This window comes from Euprymna scolopes, chromosome 36, assembly GCF_053919585.1.
Source record: "Euprymna scolopes isolate OS-2025 chromosome 36, ASM5391958v1, whole genome shotgun sequence".
NCBI lineage: Eukaryota > Metazoa > Mollusca > Cephalopoda > Sepiida > Sepiolidae > Euprymna > Euprymna scolopes.
Window position 1 is genome coordinate 72,545,441 of NC_136517.1, and position 18,121 is coordinate 72,563,561.

The following is an 18,121-nucleotide window of genomic DNA, read 5'->3' on the forward strand; positions in this document are numbered from 1 at the left end:
GGGGGCGGTTCATCAGGAATTTGTTTATGTTGGACTTTAAGACATCCAAGTTGTAGTCAGGTGGGAAACAGGCAACCAGAACAGATTTCCACACGCATGCACTTCTAAGAAAGAAGCTTTGTTCATGGAATCTACGTTTTGGCTTTGGCACAGATAAAGAGTGGGGAAATTTTTTGACAGTGGTTTCAGCTAGACGGGTGTTTTTTGTGAAAGATCGGCGAGGGGGGACCAGGGATTGGAGCTCAGACGAGCACCTGTCATGGAAGTAAAGATAAAACAAAGACAGGCTAGCAACGTCTCTCCTGTGGGAGAGAGGTTGCAGGAAAGAGAAAAGGGCATCCCCCATTAAGCCACGAAGCCTATTTTGTATTCTATCAAAGCAGGATAGTGTTTTTAGCAGCTCCTGCCCAGATGTGGCAGCAGTACTCCATCCTTGGACGGACTTGGCTTTTATATAGATAGAGAATTGCATCAGCAGTGAGATATCTTCTGGAGCGGTAGAAGGATCCCACCATTTACCCAGCGACCTTGGCGATAAACTTGATGTACTATTCCATTTCAGGTCAGGAGTAAAGGTCAAACTCAGAAGCTTATCAAAACATGGAGCTTCCCCTAGTCGAGAGCCATCCATTTCAATTGATGCCAGATGGAGATCAGAGCGTTGATGATTTAAGGATAGGAGCTTGGTTTTAGATGCATTAAAAGTAACCAGCCACGTCTTCCCCCACTGTACCACGTGCTCGAGATCAGAGGAGAGAGAATCAGAGAGAACTTTGTCATTTACGGCTTTGATGTGTTGCCATAAATGGTCGTATCATCAGCATAGATGTCAACGAATGATTTAAGTATGTGTTTTGGAAGATCATTAATGTAGATCAGGAAGAGAGTTGGGCGCAGGATGGGCCCCTGAGGGACTCCAGCATTAATACTGAGGGCCTCTGATCATCAACCACTACTCTTATGAGCCTATCAGAGAGAAATGATTTAATGATCGAGAAAACATTTTCAGTTATACCGTAGCTGGAAATCTTGTGAACTTGGCCCTTATACCATACTTTATCGATATGTCAAGAGCAATTGCCCTAGAGAGGTAACCTTTGTCAAGAGCTTCGCTAATCCTATGAGATCTAACCATTAGCACATCTGCTATAGATCTGGCAGAACGGAAACCATATTGCATGTCACTAAGAAGGTTATTTCTGCTGAGGTGGTTGACTACTTCTCTATTTAATATGGATTTCAACAACTTACTCATGACACACAGGAGACTTATTGGCCTGTACTGAGTGGGAGACAACTTATCACCTGAATTCTTAAATATAGGGATGTTGTAATGTTAAAAGTTGGTGAGGACACGGCTTGCACCCTGGCTTTAACGAGATTGCTGGAGGAAGGAAAAGGCGGAAATTTATTCGCATCAAAAACTTTGTGAATTTATGTGAAGGGATTTTTATGAGGTAAACGATATTTTATGCAAATACGCCACCGCCTATATGGATTCCATCCTCTTGAGGAAATAATAAAACATTTCTGCAACCCGTATTTTGTTATTTATTGGGGGTATTTCTTTTGTGGAGTTCTACAAAAATACATGACTGGATTTGTCATTAAACACCCGAAAATAGTTGATATGACGTCAAACAAAATAATGAATCAACACAAAAACCGCCTTTCCCAAAAAGAAAAATCTGCTAGTGCTGTTAGCAAGAGCAGCAGCAGCAGCGTATAGTATATGCAAAGAACCAAGCGGCTGCACAATGTGACGTCACAGAATGTATAAAAAGGATACACGTGTTCAGAGAAGGACGCATTCGAGACGTGTTCAAGACACGAGAGAGCGGAAAATGTTGTGTTCGGGAAACAACTATTCAAAGTAGTGGGATTCGAGACGTCTTCGAGACGCGCGAGTGGCGTTAGAGCAGAGACAAACACTCACACGTGGCCGGAAAAGGAGAAATGAATTGTTTAAATATTTAGAAATACCAAATATAAAAATTTTGTCAAAAAAATAGAAAGTGTGTCGAATTTTTTTCCCCCTGTCTTCTGTTTCCTTGCGACAGAATCTACAACGTGTTGGGCCTGTTAAAATGTATTAACACCGTGAAATAATAAAGGTTACATGTTAACGCGCGTGTGTCGTTACAATTTTTTATCAAGATCTATATATAAAAAGTCAATGTATGTGTGTGTGTTATAGAAATCGATATATTAATAGTTACAACATTCAAATAAGTTTTGATAAAGGTTACTTTTTCACAAAATCTAAAGACATCAATGAAATTTTCCTTCAATCCTATCTGGGATCACTAGATGCAATTATCCGTTAGGTTCGTGAAATAAATGAAATATATTAGAATGCAAAGAAACGAAATTATTTTTTAAAATACATTTTCTTCGTTTCAGAAAACAGAAATAAAATTAAATAAAGAATATTGCAGTCAAGAGTGTGTTTAAAAAAGTTTTAAACATATAAATAATCATTTTTATTGGTATTAAAGATTAAAAATAATTCAAGAAAAAAGGAATCCGTTCCGATTCATTATAGTCATTTGCCGTTTAACAGAAACATAAGGAGGCGTAGTGTCAACAAGTAGTTTTTTAAGAACACCACTGCAACTGCACTGTGCCACTGCGGTGATAGATTTTTTTTTTTTAATTACCTGACATTATATTTTAAATGTTATTTTCAACTTTTCTTTTAAGTCAAGAATTATTTTTCCAAAGAAACATTCCGACTGCCGATATATCGCCACATGAACAACGCTGGGAGTGAATATCGTATCTTTTAAAGATAAGAAAAAGCAATGAAACAAAAATAGAGCCCTGCGTTTGCCATTGGTGTTTGGCTTACAACGTGCACATTCAACCTTTACTTAAAAAAAAAAAAAAAGACAAAAAAAAAAAAAAACAACGAAATTATTGCACTGGTTTGTATTGCAACATCGGATTAGCAACAAAGTCGACAGTTTGCTGATTGCCAACCTGTTTTTCCTTTCTTTTTTGGGGCGTCGACGAATGTCAGTCTGAGGTTTTGTACACAGCGGATCACGAATAGAAAAAAAGAAAGAGCAAAATGATGAGATTTGAATTAAGAGACTCTGGACGCGAGTAAAAATATTGATCGCCCAGTTCAAGTTGCGTTCGACGCGCTAACACCTTTTTTTAACATCGTCTGATTTATTGCTGGAGACCTTTTTCCCCCCTCTCAAGGTAGGTAGATTTAATTCTTTTAAAAAAAGTTTCTCAACATTTCACCTTTATGGAACTTTCCAATATTAGTGACGTCACGAAAAACCTTTACTCAAGAAACTGTTTTACAATCTTATTTATTTCATAATGTAAGCAATATTTTTCTTTTTATAACTTAAGGATTTTTTAAATAAATGATGTCAAATTTATTGGCAATTCTGATCTCAAATGACAAAATGATCTCAAATTTATCAAATCAAATAACAAAAATGATCTCAAATTTATCAAATCAAATGACAAAAATGATCTCAAATTTATCAAATCAAATGACAAAAATGATCTCAAATTTATTGATAATTCTGAAAAAAAGAAAATCAACATATTTTTCTGACAACAAATTCAAACACAAGTGGATATATTTTTCTTTTCTAGTTTATTTACAATTCCGTACATGTATAAGAAAAATTAGTTTTTTTTTCCAGGTTTTTATTTTGTAGGGAGGGGGTCCCTATAAAATAAAAACCTGGAAAATGCATTTGCATATTTGGCAAAGGCATATTAATAATATCTGTTTATTTAGCAGTAATTCTTGAAGGAACCCTTAGTAAGCTTTTAAGGAACCTTGGTTAGAAAACATTGGTTTAAAAACTGGCAGTATTCAGTCGGCGTTGTCCGTGTAGAAATATGTTGCTGGTCGGAAAGCCTCTTAAGAAAAATTATATATATATACTAGCAAAAGTACCCGTCGTTGACTGGGCTCAAAAACAGCCTACAGAAAATCGACTCTGATTTATTAAAGTATGATAGGTTATGAAAAGAAAGTGTTGTAAAGAGATAGCTTCGAATTTGGGGGTATCAAAATCAAAGCAAAATATGATGAAAGTAAAAATAAAATAGATAGACCCCATAATTTATTATACCATACCTGTTCACACTGAAACACTTATCACAATATTCTGTGGATCTATATTAAAAAAAACCTTGTTAAACTTTGTGACATATTTCCATTCTATGGAGGTCAGGCGCGAATGAACACCCCATAATTTTATTATACCATATTTCTTCAAACTGAAACATAATTATCAAAGTATACTTACGGATATAGATATGAAAAGTCTTTATTAAAGTTTGTGCCTATTTCCATTCTATGGAGGCTCGGCGCGAACGCAAACCCCACAATTTTATTATACCATCCCTATTTAAGTTAAAACATACTTATCAAAGTATTATTGTGTGCATCTATATCAAAAACACTTGTAAACGTTTCTTTTTTTTTTTTTTTAATTTTTTATTTCCATACTTTGTGGAGCAAGCGCGTACGCAGACCCTACAATTTTAATGAATCATCATTATGCCAGATCAAACATACCCATTCCTGTGTCTCGATACATCTTCTATCATTATATGTAATCAGTTTTCTATAATAGTCAACCATATAGGAGCCTATTCGTGACCAGACACACACAGAGACATATATGTTTACAAAACGCTTTGAAATTCCTTTCAAATTTCAAAGGGTTACGAAGTATTTCATGTTTTTTTTTCATTTATTAAGCAACAGCTTAAAATAACTGATTTTTTTTTTACGAAGAAACTGATATACATTATGGTGGATTTAATTTCATAGTTAAATTCGTTTTTAATAGAATTAAAAAAAAAAGAAATCTATTAATTTTACGCTGTTACATTTTTGGGGGCAAATCCAGAATTCAACCTAATTAAAAAAAAAAGAAAGAAACATTTTTTATCATGTATGTACGCGTCACGGAACGAAAAGGCTCTATTCCAAAATCACATAAGTTGATCAATTAGTTTGTTTGTTTGTTTGTTTTTTTTAACTAAGAAAAGACAATTTTATGAGGAAGCGATGTGTCTTGATCCGCCATATTTAATAAATAAAGGAAGACAACTCAACTCGAACTACCGAGATTTAAAAATCAGCTCTATAATGGCTACGATATATTATTAATCGCTAAAAATCTTCAAAAATGATTTTCTACATAAAAAAATACTTGATCAATTTACGTGATTTTTGGAATATGAAATTTTCAATCATAAAGAATTTTCTGTATATTTTAAAAATTACATTGAATTCATGATAAAACCTTTTTTTATTAAAATCAAAAATCGATTAATAGTTCATAGAAAATAATAATGAGCAAGTTGCGTAGAGGTGAGAAACATATACACACGAGAAATGGTAACAATTTTATCAATATAGAGATGTGGGGTAAGAGTTCCCTCCAAATGTATTCATTTGTTTTATGTACGTATTTCTTAGCAATTGCCTAGCAACTAAGTGTTGTTTATATGAGTTGTGGATACGCCATCGAAAATCAGTCTGACAGTGACCTTGTTGCAGTCGGACAGAGGTCATGATCTGTTCAGTCCTAGGGGGTCAACTGTGACAGGCTTTACCTTCTCATTTTGAGTTTATTGCTAATTGCTTGAGGCGTCACTACCGGGCATGCTGACAGGGCTGCTCAGGCATTTCTGTAGGCCAGTGTATATTTCTTCTAGTGCGCTGTTTTTTTTTTTTTTTTTTTTTTTTTTTTAATCTCATCAGCTGTGACCTTGTGTCTAACCTCCTGACGAGGGGATAAATAGAATCATATTTACATGGGTTGATCAATCGGTATGTTTTATGCAACATTTTAACATCTGAAAAAAAAAAAAAAAGGAGATTAAAACTAAAGTCTCAGCTGAACATTTTATTAGATTTCAAAATGATATAATGCGATTAATGATGTTACGCGCTCATGGTCGATCGTTTAAAAAAAAAATCTCTAATTAAAATGCTCATTCGTCGCATCGATCTTTTTGACCTTTAATCGTTATGTTTTTACCTGGCCTTTCTTTGTATGTTCGTTGGTAAATTAACATAATACGAGAAACGTAAAAAATCTTTTGAAAAAATTGAATAAAACTCATTAAATTTGAATAAACCCCATTAAATTTGAATAAGGAATTCTCCGTTGGTTGGAATACGGATATTTTCATTAAATTCGGAATATGGAACATCTTATTATATTTTAAAGGGGAATATTCCCATTGAATTTTATGAGAATACCCATTACGTTTTGGATAAGGAAATTTCCATTAAATTCTGAATAAGGAAATGTTCGTTAAATTTTGAGTATGAAATCCTCACCATCATATTTTGAAAAAAAACAAAACAAAAACAAAATGCACATTGAATTTTAGATCAGGAAATATCCATTACATTTTGAATAAGGAACTCCCCCATTAAACTTTGAACAAAGAAATTTCTATAACATTTTTAAAATTTTATTCGGATCTGGATTTAAAGTTAGTGATTATGATCATAACAAAATGGAGACACTGAAATAGAAGTCAATGTAAAATAAACTGCTTCACCTCTATTTTTCTTTATATATTTTGTCAATTTGTTGCATATATGTTTATATATTTGTAAGTTCAAGATTCACAAATAAACTAATAGACCGATCATTATGATTTTTAGAACACAGCTGTTTTAATGTAATGGTGAGTAATTTGGGCGACGCTTAATTTTATACGAAAGAGGTAAAGAGAGGTGCAAGCATTTTGTGAAACTTTAGATTTTTGTGAAATTTTGACATGTATTAAGCATTAATTAATAAATATTTCCCAACTTTTATTTATTTATTTATTGAGTATTTAAAATATTTTTTCTGTGATAAGCGCCATATTTATAGGAGAGATTGTTGGTGGGGAGTTGAGAAGCAAGATACTTGTTCACATGAAATTTAATTTTTTTTGCGTGTTTAACAATCGGGGAAACGGGGAAGGAATTCTACAGGTGAGCAGTTCGAGGAAAGAATAGAAAATCTTCCGGCATCTGGGAGGCCTTTGCAATGAAGTAATGGGATTTTGCTGTTCGTTGAGTGCGTCAGACATATTAATGTTGACGGAGTGTAAGTGCAGTATGTTCACCGAAACACGGTCCGTGGATGTACCTGTAAAACAAAAAACACTGTGACGATGAGAGGAGGGGAGGTAATAGAGATATTTCCCCACCCTCATACCGGATCTGATTGATCGTAGGTCTATGTGTCTGATAAATAATGTTTCGAGGATGTGGAGGTGAAGACTTCTAACTGTAGTTTTGCTCCCCCCTCCATATTTTTTTCATTTCCATGTGCATTATTTTTCGAAAAATCCCTTCCCCTTGATTTTGTTAGAATCTATTATTATTATTATTATTATTATTATTATTATTATTATTATTATTATATATCTAATCCATCATCTCTATGCAGTTGGCGAGTTCCTGTGTACACGAGAGTAGAACTTTAGGCCGCTGGTCTGCCAATAAAAGGAAAAGAATAAAAAATAAATACAGGCTTTTGGTTCTGAATCAATCAAACCTGCATTATATATATATATATATATATATATATATATATATATATATATATATATATATATATATATATATATATATATATATATATACTCGGGGTTTTTTTATATTCAAAAGTAATGGACTAATGAATTCAACGAGGTTGTTAGATAGTGCTCAATAAAAAGAGCTGATAATACTTATAATAATAGGTTATTCATTGAACTTTTGAATAGTCAAGTCGCTGCCTGATGATATCTGTTGTTTGATTGAAACAAGTGGCTATTTGTAGCAGCGGGATGTGAGCATATTTTATATAACAATAAACAAGTATATATATATATATATATATATATATATATATATATATATATATATATAAGTGAACGTGTGTCTGTGTACATTTCCCTACGCAATAACTCTGTCAATTTTCAGTTTACAGACTCGAAATTTGACATACAGTGTACTGAGATTTGGGAAAATCTAAGTAATTGGTTTTCGGTCAGAAATTTGGCTGTTAAGGGGTAAAAATTCAACGATTTGACCTGTAAGAACTCTGCCAAACTCCTCCGACAATTTTGGGTCTAAACACTTGAAATTTTAGATAAAGGTTTCTTGGACATGGATCTAACTTAATAACTTGATTTGAGCTGAAAACAATAAATTTTAAGGGGTTATAATAGGGGTCAAAGTTAAAACAATTGACTTTTTTTTTTTTTTTTGCTCAGCATATACCTCCAAACACCCGGGTAACGCCGGGCACCCATGCTAGTATATATATATATATATATATATATATATATATAGTTGTTTTTTCTCTCTTTTGTAGCTTAGTTTAGTTTCATATATACAAACATATAATATTTTATAATTTGTTGATATTATTTTCATAAGTATATATACATAACTTAGGATGAATAAATTTACTAAATATTAAATAGAACATTTTGGTAGATGACTCATAAATTAATTATAATTGTTAGTACGAATAGTTTATTAACGCGCGTGTTAATGACTTTGTTTGATAAAAATTCAATATGGCGTAATGGAAAAATATAAAGGTAACTGCAGCTTCTCTTCCAATTTTCGGATTTTCACCATGTCAAATCACATTCCAATTCCTTTTGACGGATTGATTGTTGTTATTTCTTCTGATGAGTTAAGGGCATAATAGATTCACTAATTGATATAATAATTAAATGATTGATTTTGCGCTACGAAACAGATACTGTCAAGAATTGAATAAATCGACTAATTTAAAGGAATAAATTATAAGAAGGTCAACATCATAAATTTTGGAATATAATTTTTTGTCATTTATTCTATATATTGTTCTGTAATCATATTCTGTATATTGCTCTTTAATCAAATTGAGCCTTATATATATATATATATATATATATATATATATATATATATATATATATATATATATATATATATATATATATATATATATATATATAAGTGACAATTTGGAACTAAATTCAGTAAAATTTTTAAAGTTTACAACAAATTTATTATTCAACAAGGAATACAAAAATTTAAATTATTACCTTAATCCATGGATTTTCAATGAATGGCTCATATCATGAGGAAATGTTTATTAGCAAAGTAATGTTAATAGAGAGTCAGAAATTTTGCTATTTAGCACATAGGTCGAAAAACTAAAAAGCTTGTATGGAAAGCCTAAAAGAAGCCAAAATTAAAATAAAAAAGATATTCCATGGTGTCGTTAGGTTCAATGAAGAAATATAAATATACAATCGTGGGCTTTTAATGCAAGCTTTCAGCACAAGCAAATCCTACACGTTCTCCTGACGGTGTATTGTAAAGCAAAAAAAAAAAAAACGCGAGAAGGAATGAAACAAAAACACCAGTGATAATATTTTCGAAATTAAATTTTATTATGAAACACTAAACTACGGTAAAGAGTGGATAATGAGATTAAGTAAGAATAAAAATAAATTATAAAGATGGGGAGGGGTATCTTTGTATACTATTCGAAGATGCTAACGAGAAATACATCAATATAAGAAAATACATCAATCAAAACTGAATGGCAAAATGAACGCAATGTCTTAATATACGAGAGAGATTGTTCGTAAGGGCAACTTACCGATTTCATTTTTTTTCTCTTTTTTTTTTTTTTGTTTCACGCGGTTTTCTTTCATTTCTTTTCAAGCGGATTAAAATACATATTCCCAAAGTTCGCCGCTTGTCGCGACCAATGTACTTCAGGTCGCCGTTTATTGCTGTTGACATCGCCTTATTTCGTTGCCGATATGGAGTTTCTCCCAGGCATTATCTCCTTCGCGTTTCTGTCGCTGCCAGGTGGGGGGTTTCGCACGTCCGCTTGGTGACTGCTGTACCAAAAGGCCTCTTCTCTTTTCTTTTCTTTTCTCCCCCCCCCTCTCTCTCTCTCTCTCTTCTCGGTACATTTCTTAGCCCTATCTTTTCTTTATTTGTCGCTTAGCAACCAGCAGAGGTCATAAAATGAGTTTTTGAGCGAGGTCACCAGCCACCTGCTAGTCTGTGTACTAGATGCCTTCCCCACCTCTCTCTCCTTATCTTCTATACTCACTGTCTTTTTCTGTCTCTTTTTAGGTTTAGCCTCTCCCTCTTTTTTTCTATACTCTCTCTCTCTCTCTCTCTCTCTCTCTCTCTCTCTCTCTCTCTCTCTCTCTCTTGGAAACTATGTTATGATAGCATAATAAAATAACAAGAAAAACGATACATTTCTCGTTGGCCTGGCATTAAATATTTCAATTTTTAGTTAAATACGTAATCCAATTTATGGGTTACGTCACAATATATATATATATATATATATATATATATATATATATATATATATATATATATATATATATATATATACTTCAGAATAAGATACTTATCTAACAATCAACTGGTATGGAAACCTGTGATTATAGGTCTTACTTATATATATATATATATATATATATATATATATATATATATATATATATATATATATATATATATATATATGCATGTATGTGTGTGTGTTTACTGTTGAGTTTGATTCCAATAATCAACAGAAAATCAGTTTACTATCATAATTTTTAATAATCATTATTTTTTTAAATGTAGGCTAATGCCTATATTTTCTTTTCTTTTTTTTGTCCACAAGTGTCTTACTATCACGCAATGAGTCACCGACAAATATTAAAAATAGTCACACATAGATATATGAACTAAAGATGAAAAAAGATGCGTCAAAGAGCAAGAACATAAATTCTAAATATTTAATAATACTAAAAAAATGTTATCCGAAGAAAGATATCCCCATAAATATATCTGATCGAATCTGCGAAGTAATATTCTCTCTCTCTCTCTCTCTCTCTCTCTCTATATATATATATATATATATATATATATATATATATATATATAATTTATGTATTTACACAACATTTTTATGTATGGCAATTAAGCTACGTATAATTTCTGCGTTTCATCCGCGTGAGGATTCGTGATGCTATTTCATCGAATTGATGTTGCTTCGTGTTTTTATATATCCCAGTGGTACTGGGTTTGCTAGTCAGTCAATCAGATGCTTAGTTTATTGTAACCAATGATTGCGTGAACTTCTTTATTTTTGTTGTTTTAGCGAGGACTTTTTCATTTCTTTGTGATGAGAAATGACCTAGTTTTAATTTGGATGTTTATTTACATGTCATGCAATACTAGGGTATTAGTTTATGTGTTTGTTTACTCATTAATTATTATTTTAATTATGGTTATTATTTTTGTTATTGTTATTATTATTAGTAGTTCATCATTTTTTTCTGTTGTCCTAACATAATGTTTATTTTGTGTAGGTTTGCTTTTTCACTCCCGCAGTTTAATGAATTTTAGGGTTCTTTAAAGTTTAGGATATCTAATTTCTCATTCAACATGATGTTCTCATAACCGCAGAACAAATACTATACTATTCCGACTCCAAAAAGTATTCACAAAGATAATTCCTGAGAGAATTGCATTATTACGAATAAACATATACTACAATACTCCTCCCTCAAAGGAGGATGTAACGCCTGTGGTAATATTTTCATGAACACATAACATATACTACACTAAACTCTTTGAATTGAGTATTAGAAATTATAAAATTGTACAGTAATAGAAAATAATAGTATATTTTCGGCTTCAGACAAACTTAGTCTCTATTAGTAATATATATATATATATATATATATATATATATATATATATATATATATATATATATATATTAGCAGGAACACCCGACGTTGCCCAGGATTGAATGAGAATCAACAAATGTTCCACATTTTCAATATTTTTATTGTTATTAAAATCGGTGAAATCGCCCATTTTTCAATCAAATCGATTAATTGCCTGCTTTAGTCAGACGCCCACTATGCTGTTTTGAGAGAAAGCTTCACTGATGAAGACTGAAGGGTCGGTCGAAAATATGTTCTTGTAAAAAAAGTTTTTTTTTTTTCATATTATTTTGTATTCTTCACGCCACCAATATAAAACGAATAAAGAAAAGTTATAAGCTTTTATACTTTTCGTATTCTTTTTTTTTATACATTTTAATACATTTATATATATATATATATATATATATATATATATATATATATATATATATATATATTCTTTTTAATGGGTTATGCTTAAACTATAGAAAAAAACCCTAAACCCTCAACAATTAATTCTGACACTACGTTCGGCGTTCTTCAAAAGTGATATATATATATATATATATATATATATATATATATATATATATATATATATATATATATATATATATATATATATATATATATATATATATATATATATATATATATACTTCAGAATAAAATACTTATCTAACAATCAACTGGTATGGAAACCTGTGATTATAGGTCTTACTAAATATTATTGGCAGTATTTTCTCCTCTAAAAAGATGGTAGACATCGAAATCCTATAAGATATAGAGTTATAATATTTCAAATATATTCTTTGTCTTACATAGAATAATAAAAATCTTTTGATTTGAAATTTAACCATTTCACGTCATAAATTTTTTATTTATTGAATGACTAAAATTATATATATATATATATATATATATATATATATATATATATATATATTCAGCCTCGCTAGATTCAGCCACTCTGGTGAGTCGTACACGACGAAACAAATTTCAGTGGATAATTATATTTTAAAAATAATATATATACCGCTCCCCATGTGAGGGTACCAAATTGGTTAAAGGGAAAGTTATTCCCAACTCGAATTTAGGTAAAAATGCACTTTCGTAAATAAATCGAATTCCTTCAAAACATATCGCTAAAACAACAAAAATATATATATACTAGCAGGGGTGCCCGGCGTTGCTCGGGTGTTTGGAGGTGTATGCTGTGCAAAAAAAGCAAAAAAACAAAAAAATGGTTAATTTTTTAAAACTTTGACCCCTATTATGACCCCTTCAAATTTATAGTTTCGGGCTCAAATCACTTTATTAAGTTAGATCCAGGTTCAAGGAACCTATATCTAAAATTTCAAGTGTCTAGACCCAAAATTGTCGGAGGAGTTTGGTAGAGTTCTTAAAGGTCAAATCGTTGAAATTTGACCCCTTAACAGCCAAATTTCTGGCTGACACCCGTCACATCGATTTTCCCAAATCTCAGTACCCGGTATTTCAAATTTCGAGTCTATAGACTAAAAATTGACAGAGTTATTGCGTAGGGAAATGTACACAGACAGACAGACACACAGACAGACAGACAGACAGACACGTTCACTTTTTTCAGCTCAGGATCGGTGACGAAGCAGAAAGAAGAAGACTGATGGAGATCAAGAGGCAGGCAAGAAAAATTTGTGTGCTGAACAATCCCGCCACCAGCCAAGCATTGTTTGCCTTCTCTCGCGACGCAAATTCCAAGCTCAGATTGGTCTGAGAAGCCATCTGCGATCCGAACACTGAGGGAAGAGGAAACTGAAATTCTCGGAAAGATTGGCCGCCGCCGCCGCCGACGACGACGACGACGACGACGACGACGACGACGATATAGTTATTGAAAAATAACTCCTTATTGTAGTACTTGTAAATTATTAGTGAAATAAAAAATTTTACAAGAAAAGAATATGAAAACGTGTAGAACATAAAGTTTCATCTATTTAATATGCAACAGCACTCGGCACCCGGGTTTCAAGCATCAACCGATTTCATATGGCGCTTGTAGCTTCCTTTCTTCGATATTTATTTATTAGTGGACTGTTATCCTCATTTTCATAGTTGTTGTTGTTTTACCACGTTTCGGCCAACTATTCCTGGGGCCTTCTTCAGGAAGGAACACGATTCGATTCATAGTAAAATTGAACTTAATAAAAAAAATTACGTAATTTTGCAAAAACATGAATTTAGGCAATGAATTAAGCAATCAACTTAAAGTTAAACGATAAATATTTTTTAATAAAAACAAACAACATTAACCAATGCTTTTCAAAAATGAAAACGAAAAGCAATATTTTTTAAAAAATCAAAACGAACAGCAATATTTTTTTAAAATTCAAAACGAACAACAATATTTTTTAATCTGAACAAACAATAATATTTTTAAATCAAAACAAAGAACAATATTTTTTAAAAACTCAAAACTAACGAAATTTTTAATAAAAATCAACATAAATAATTTTAAAACGAAAACGAACGATAAAACAGTTTATGTGAAACAAAAAAAGCAGACGATAAGTTAACAAAACTAGAAACAAATTAAATTCAAACAAATAATGTTAATACAAACAAAGTTACTAGAAATATTTCAAGCATTAAATATTAAAATATTACGAAAATCGGGTTTATTTTACAATACACATACATGCGAAAATAAATTGTTTAAAAAGTCAAATATATAACAAATGTTACTTTGAATTGTACGTAACCAAATATAAAGACTGACGAAAACACGCTATATTCGGAGCGTCAAAAATGGTTTGAAATTCGAAAAAAAAAAAAAAAATACTGACAGAAATCCACTTAATAATTGTCGCTGTGACACTTCTTGACATTTATTGTCTAGATTTCTATTAGCATTTTGTTTATTTTATTTATCTATTTTTCGAATTATGAACCATTTTTGACGCTCCGAAGATTGCCCGTTTACTTTAGCAGCTCGGCACAAGTTCTTTTTTGAGCCGAATTAAACGCTTTAAATTCCGTTAAAACGCACAAAATTTATCCAGGTAGGTAGAAGAGTAACTTATCTTGCTTTTGGTAACATTAATTTGTTATATATTTGAATTATTGACCTTTTCTTTTTCGTTTGTTGAGTTCTCTGCTAAATCCACAAAAACGGTTTTGTCATTAGACGTTATCTACTTCCAGTTGTTTCTTGGGACATGTGACTAAAGTCAATGTACCAAATTCAATGACGTCACCAGATTACATGACTTTAGTTGCTCGGCCCTCTTTATTACAGAGGGTCGTGGTAATTCGCAATTGTATTTTGAGTGTCCTGCACTGAGGAGTGAACCTTCAACTCCTAGAAAAATGTAATTTTACAACTGAAGTTTACCAAGTAATTCATCCAATGTGGATAATTCTAGCCTTAAACCTATTTTTCTCTAGATGTATAATCTTACTACTTGTCCTTATATATTACTATTTATTAGTATATATATGATTATATATATACATATATATACATATATATATACATATATATATATATATATATAAATTATATATTACTATTTATTAGTATATATATAATTATATATATATACATATATATATACATATATATATATACATATATATATATATAGAGAGAGAGAGAGAGAGCAAGAGAGAGAGAGATTCAATCTATAATCGTAGCTCCCTGCACTGATGATTCCTGAAAGTGTCTGTAGGTATTGAAAAATATTTCTAGTGATAATTATATACGCACACATTTCCCGCAACCAACCCCTTACACAAAATTTTCAATAAAAAGTACCTTACAGTTATCCTACAGCTGCTGCGAAAATTTAGAGATGATAATTAAAGCACATAATAACAAAATATTAAATAAAAACAATGTAAACAAAAACAACAACAACAAAATAAACAATAAAAAAGTAGACACCATGACAAAAATAAAACTAACACTAGCAGAAATAATAATAATAATAATAATAATAATAATAATAATAATAATAATAATAATAATAATAATAATAAACCCGGACAACAACAACCATACAAGAAATAAAAATAAAAATACTAATAAAGAACAAGATAAATGCAACTATAGACACCGCACACTTTGCCCACTTCAAAATAAATGTCTAAACAAAAGCGTAGTTTACCAGGCCACAATATTTGCGAAAGAAAACCCGAATAACAAGAAATATTACATAGGTATGACTTCCTTAGATTTCAAAACTCGACATTATGACCACAATAGTGCATTCAACAATAAAAAAACACCGTATGAAAACAATGCTAGCAAATAAATACCGGGAACGCAAGAAAAGCAGACATTCGCCGGTAGTCGAATGAAAAATAATAAGACAGGATACAATATGTAGAGACCTAGACGACCCATGTAGATTATGCCTTCATGAAAAATTTGCTATCCTCTACTTTAAAGAACCCCAACATCTATTAAACTGTAGAAGAGAAATAGCGAACAACTGTGTTCACAGGATAAAATTTACCCTAGGATAGCGATACAAAATAATTTTCAAACTAACAAAAACAATAGAAAATAAACAAATAAATAAATAAATAAATAAAATAAACATGAATATGCATAAACTATCACACACACACACATATATATATATATATATATATATATATATATATAAACTAACATAAAAAACCCTAATTAGATTTAAAACAGGTCAAGAAACTAGATATCCAGGCTAAACAGAGCACACACAAAGGAACAGGTCAACCAGAGGTCAAATAGGCCTTTGTCCGGTAAGTGCATGTTCATTGGCTGATAGGAAGGGCGCGGTGGATACTAAAAAGCTGATTGGCTAACTAAAATCTCAATAGAAGGTGCGTATATAAAAACGACAGACAGCCACAAAATTCGCGCATAAGCCTGAAGAGTCCTAGAGTCGATGAAACGCGGAATATTCAGTGTAGCTTAATCGCCATATATATTTTATAACTCACTATATATACACTAGCTTAAGATCACGACATCTGCATAGGAATGTTAAATGGTTAGTCATTCTTATCTGTTTTTTGCTAGAATTTTTCAATACTTTTCCATTTTCATATTAATTCGGGTCTATACGTTTCTGAATTGTTTAGAATAGTTCGTATTATTTAGAATAATCGGACTATTGTTCTCATCTTGAGTGTAATTTTCTCAACCTTCCGGTCCATGCACTTCTTTATTTGTATCTTGTCGAACTCAAAAATTTTTCTGTTGAATTTCAAATGGAATCCTTATGATATGAAATAAAAATGATTGACAAAGAACAGTGGGGAGTAAGACAAGACTCCAAGAAACAGTGCATTTGTAGGGCGACGATCAACTAGTATAGAACTTAATATAATATGGAAACTATTAATTATATGTATATATATATATGTATATATATATTTATGTATATATATATATATATATATATATATATATATATATATATAGCAATAAGCAGTGATATAATAATAAGTCGTGAGATTATACATCTAGAAACAAAATAGGTTTAAGGCTCCTAAAATTCATACTAGAATTGTCTGCAATGATTTGCTGCGTAATGGATTATTTGGTAAAATTCAGTTGTTGTTACACTCTTCAGATGATTGAAAGTTCAATCCTCAGTGCGGATGACAATCAAAATCCATTTGCTTAGGAGACCTCTACTTAATCATGGCTGAAAGAACGAGAGCATGCTACTCCCAATGGATTAAATAATAGGTTCCATTCAAAATTTCGTGCAGATTCCAGAGTTCGAGAGAAAGATTCCCGAGTTTGACAATATATATCTAAGAAGGCCGAAGACTACATGGAAATGTGCAAATAACACTTAAGTAGGAGAACACTAGTCAAAAGAATCCAAATTTCTTAACACATTCATTTCTTGTAAGAATTATATTTCATTAACAAATACAAAGCACGAAAAGAGAAGTACTGTCCAATCATTAGTGTTGTGTAATTCCGCAGCATTCGCTCATTCAAACAGATTTAATTGAATTAAGATCAAAAATCAACTTTTTATGTCGATTCGACTAATTAATTATCCTTCCCAAAATCCTAACAAGACTTACATAAGTCAGATGGTGTGGAGTAATAGATTACAAGGCTGAAAGAAATAACAGAAAATGTTGTTCACTTGATGCTTTTATGAGCTGTTTTGAAACGAACTGTATCCATAATGAAAATGCGGGTGAATTAACGTCAATGAAGAGTTTTGATAAAGGGAGATAACTTATAATAAGGTGAATAACTCTGCCTATAAAAGTCAGATACATCAAAATATGAAATGCTTCTGTTAAATCTGAGGAGCTACAGCACAGACTTTAAAATCTAGTGGGAAAGGATCTCTTTTTGTCCTACAGTTCCTTTTCTTAAAGGAGAGACATTGCTCGT

General features: G+C 31.4%; 1 protein-coding gene and 1 long non-coding RNA gene across 3 annotated transcripts in view; one reads left to right on the top strand and one right to left on the bottom strand.

Annotated features, from left to right (window-relative positions):
* The first annotated feature begins 3,076 nt into the window (after positions 1-3,076).
* LOC145260590 (dehydrogenase/reductase SDR family member 7-like) overlaps positions 3,077-18,121 on the top strand; it is a 131,475-nt gene continuing 116,430 nt past the window's right edge. For both annotated transcript variants that reach the window (XM_080118866.1, XM_080118865.1), the window contains exon 1: positions 3,077-3,210. The gene's annotated coding sequence lies outside the window, so the exon portion shown is untranslated. The remainder of the gene's footprint in view (positions 3,211-18,121) is intronic.
* LOC145260226 (uncharacterized) lies at positions 5,717-10,072 on the bottom strand. Its single transcript, XR_013864253.1, has 2 exons — positions 9,654-10,072; positions 5,717-5,850 (listed from the first exon to the last, which is right to left on the bottom strand). It is a non-coding gene; the product is annotated as an uncharacterized LOC145260226 (long non-coding RNA).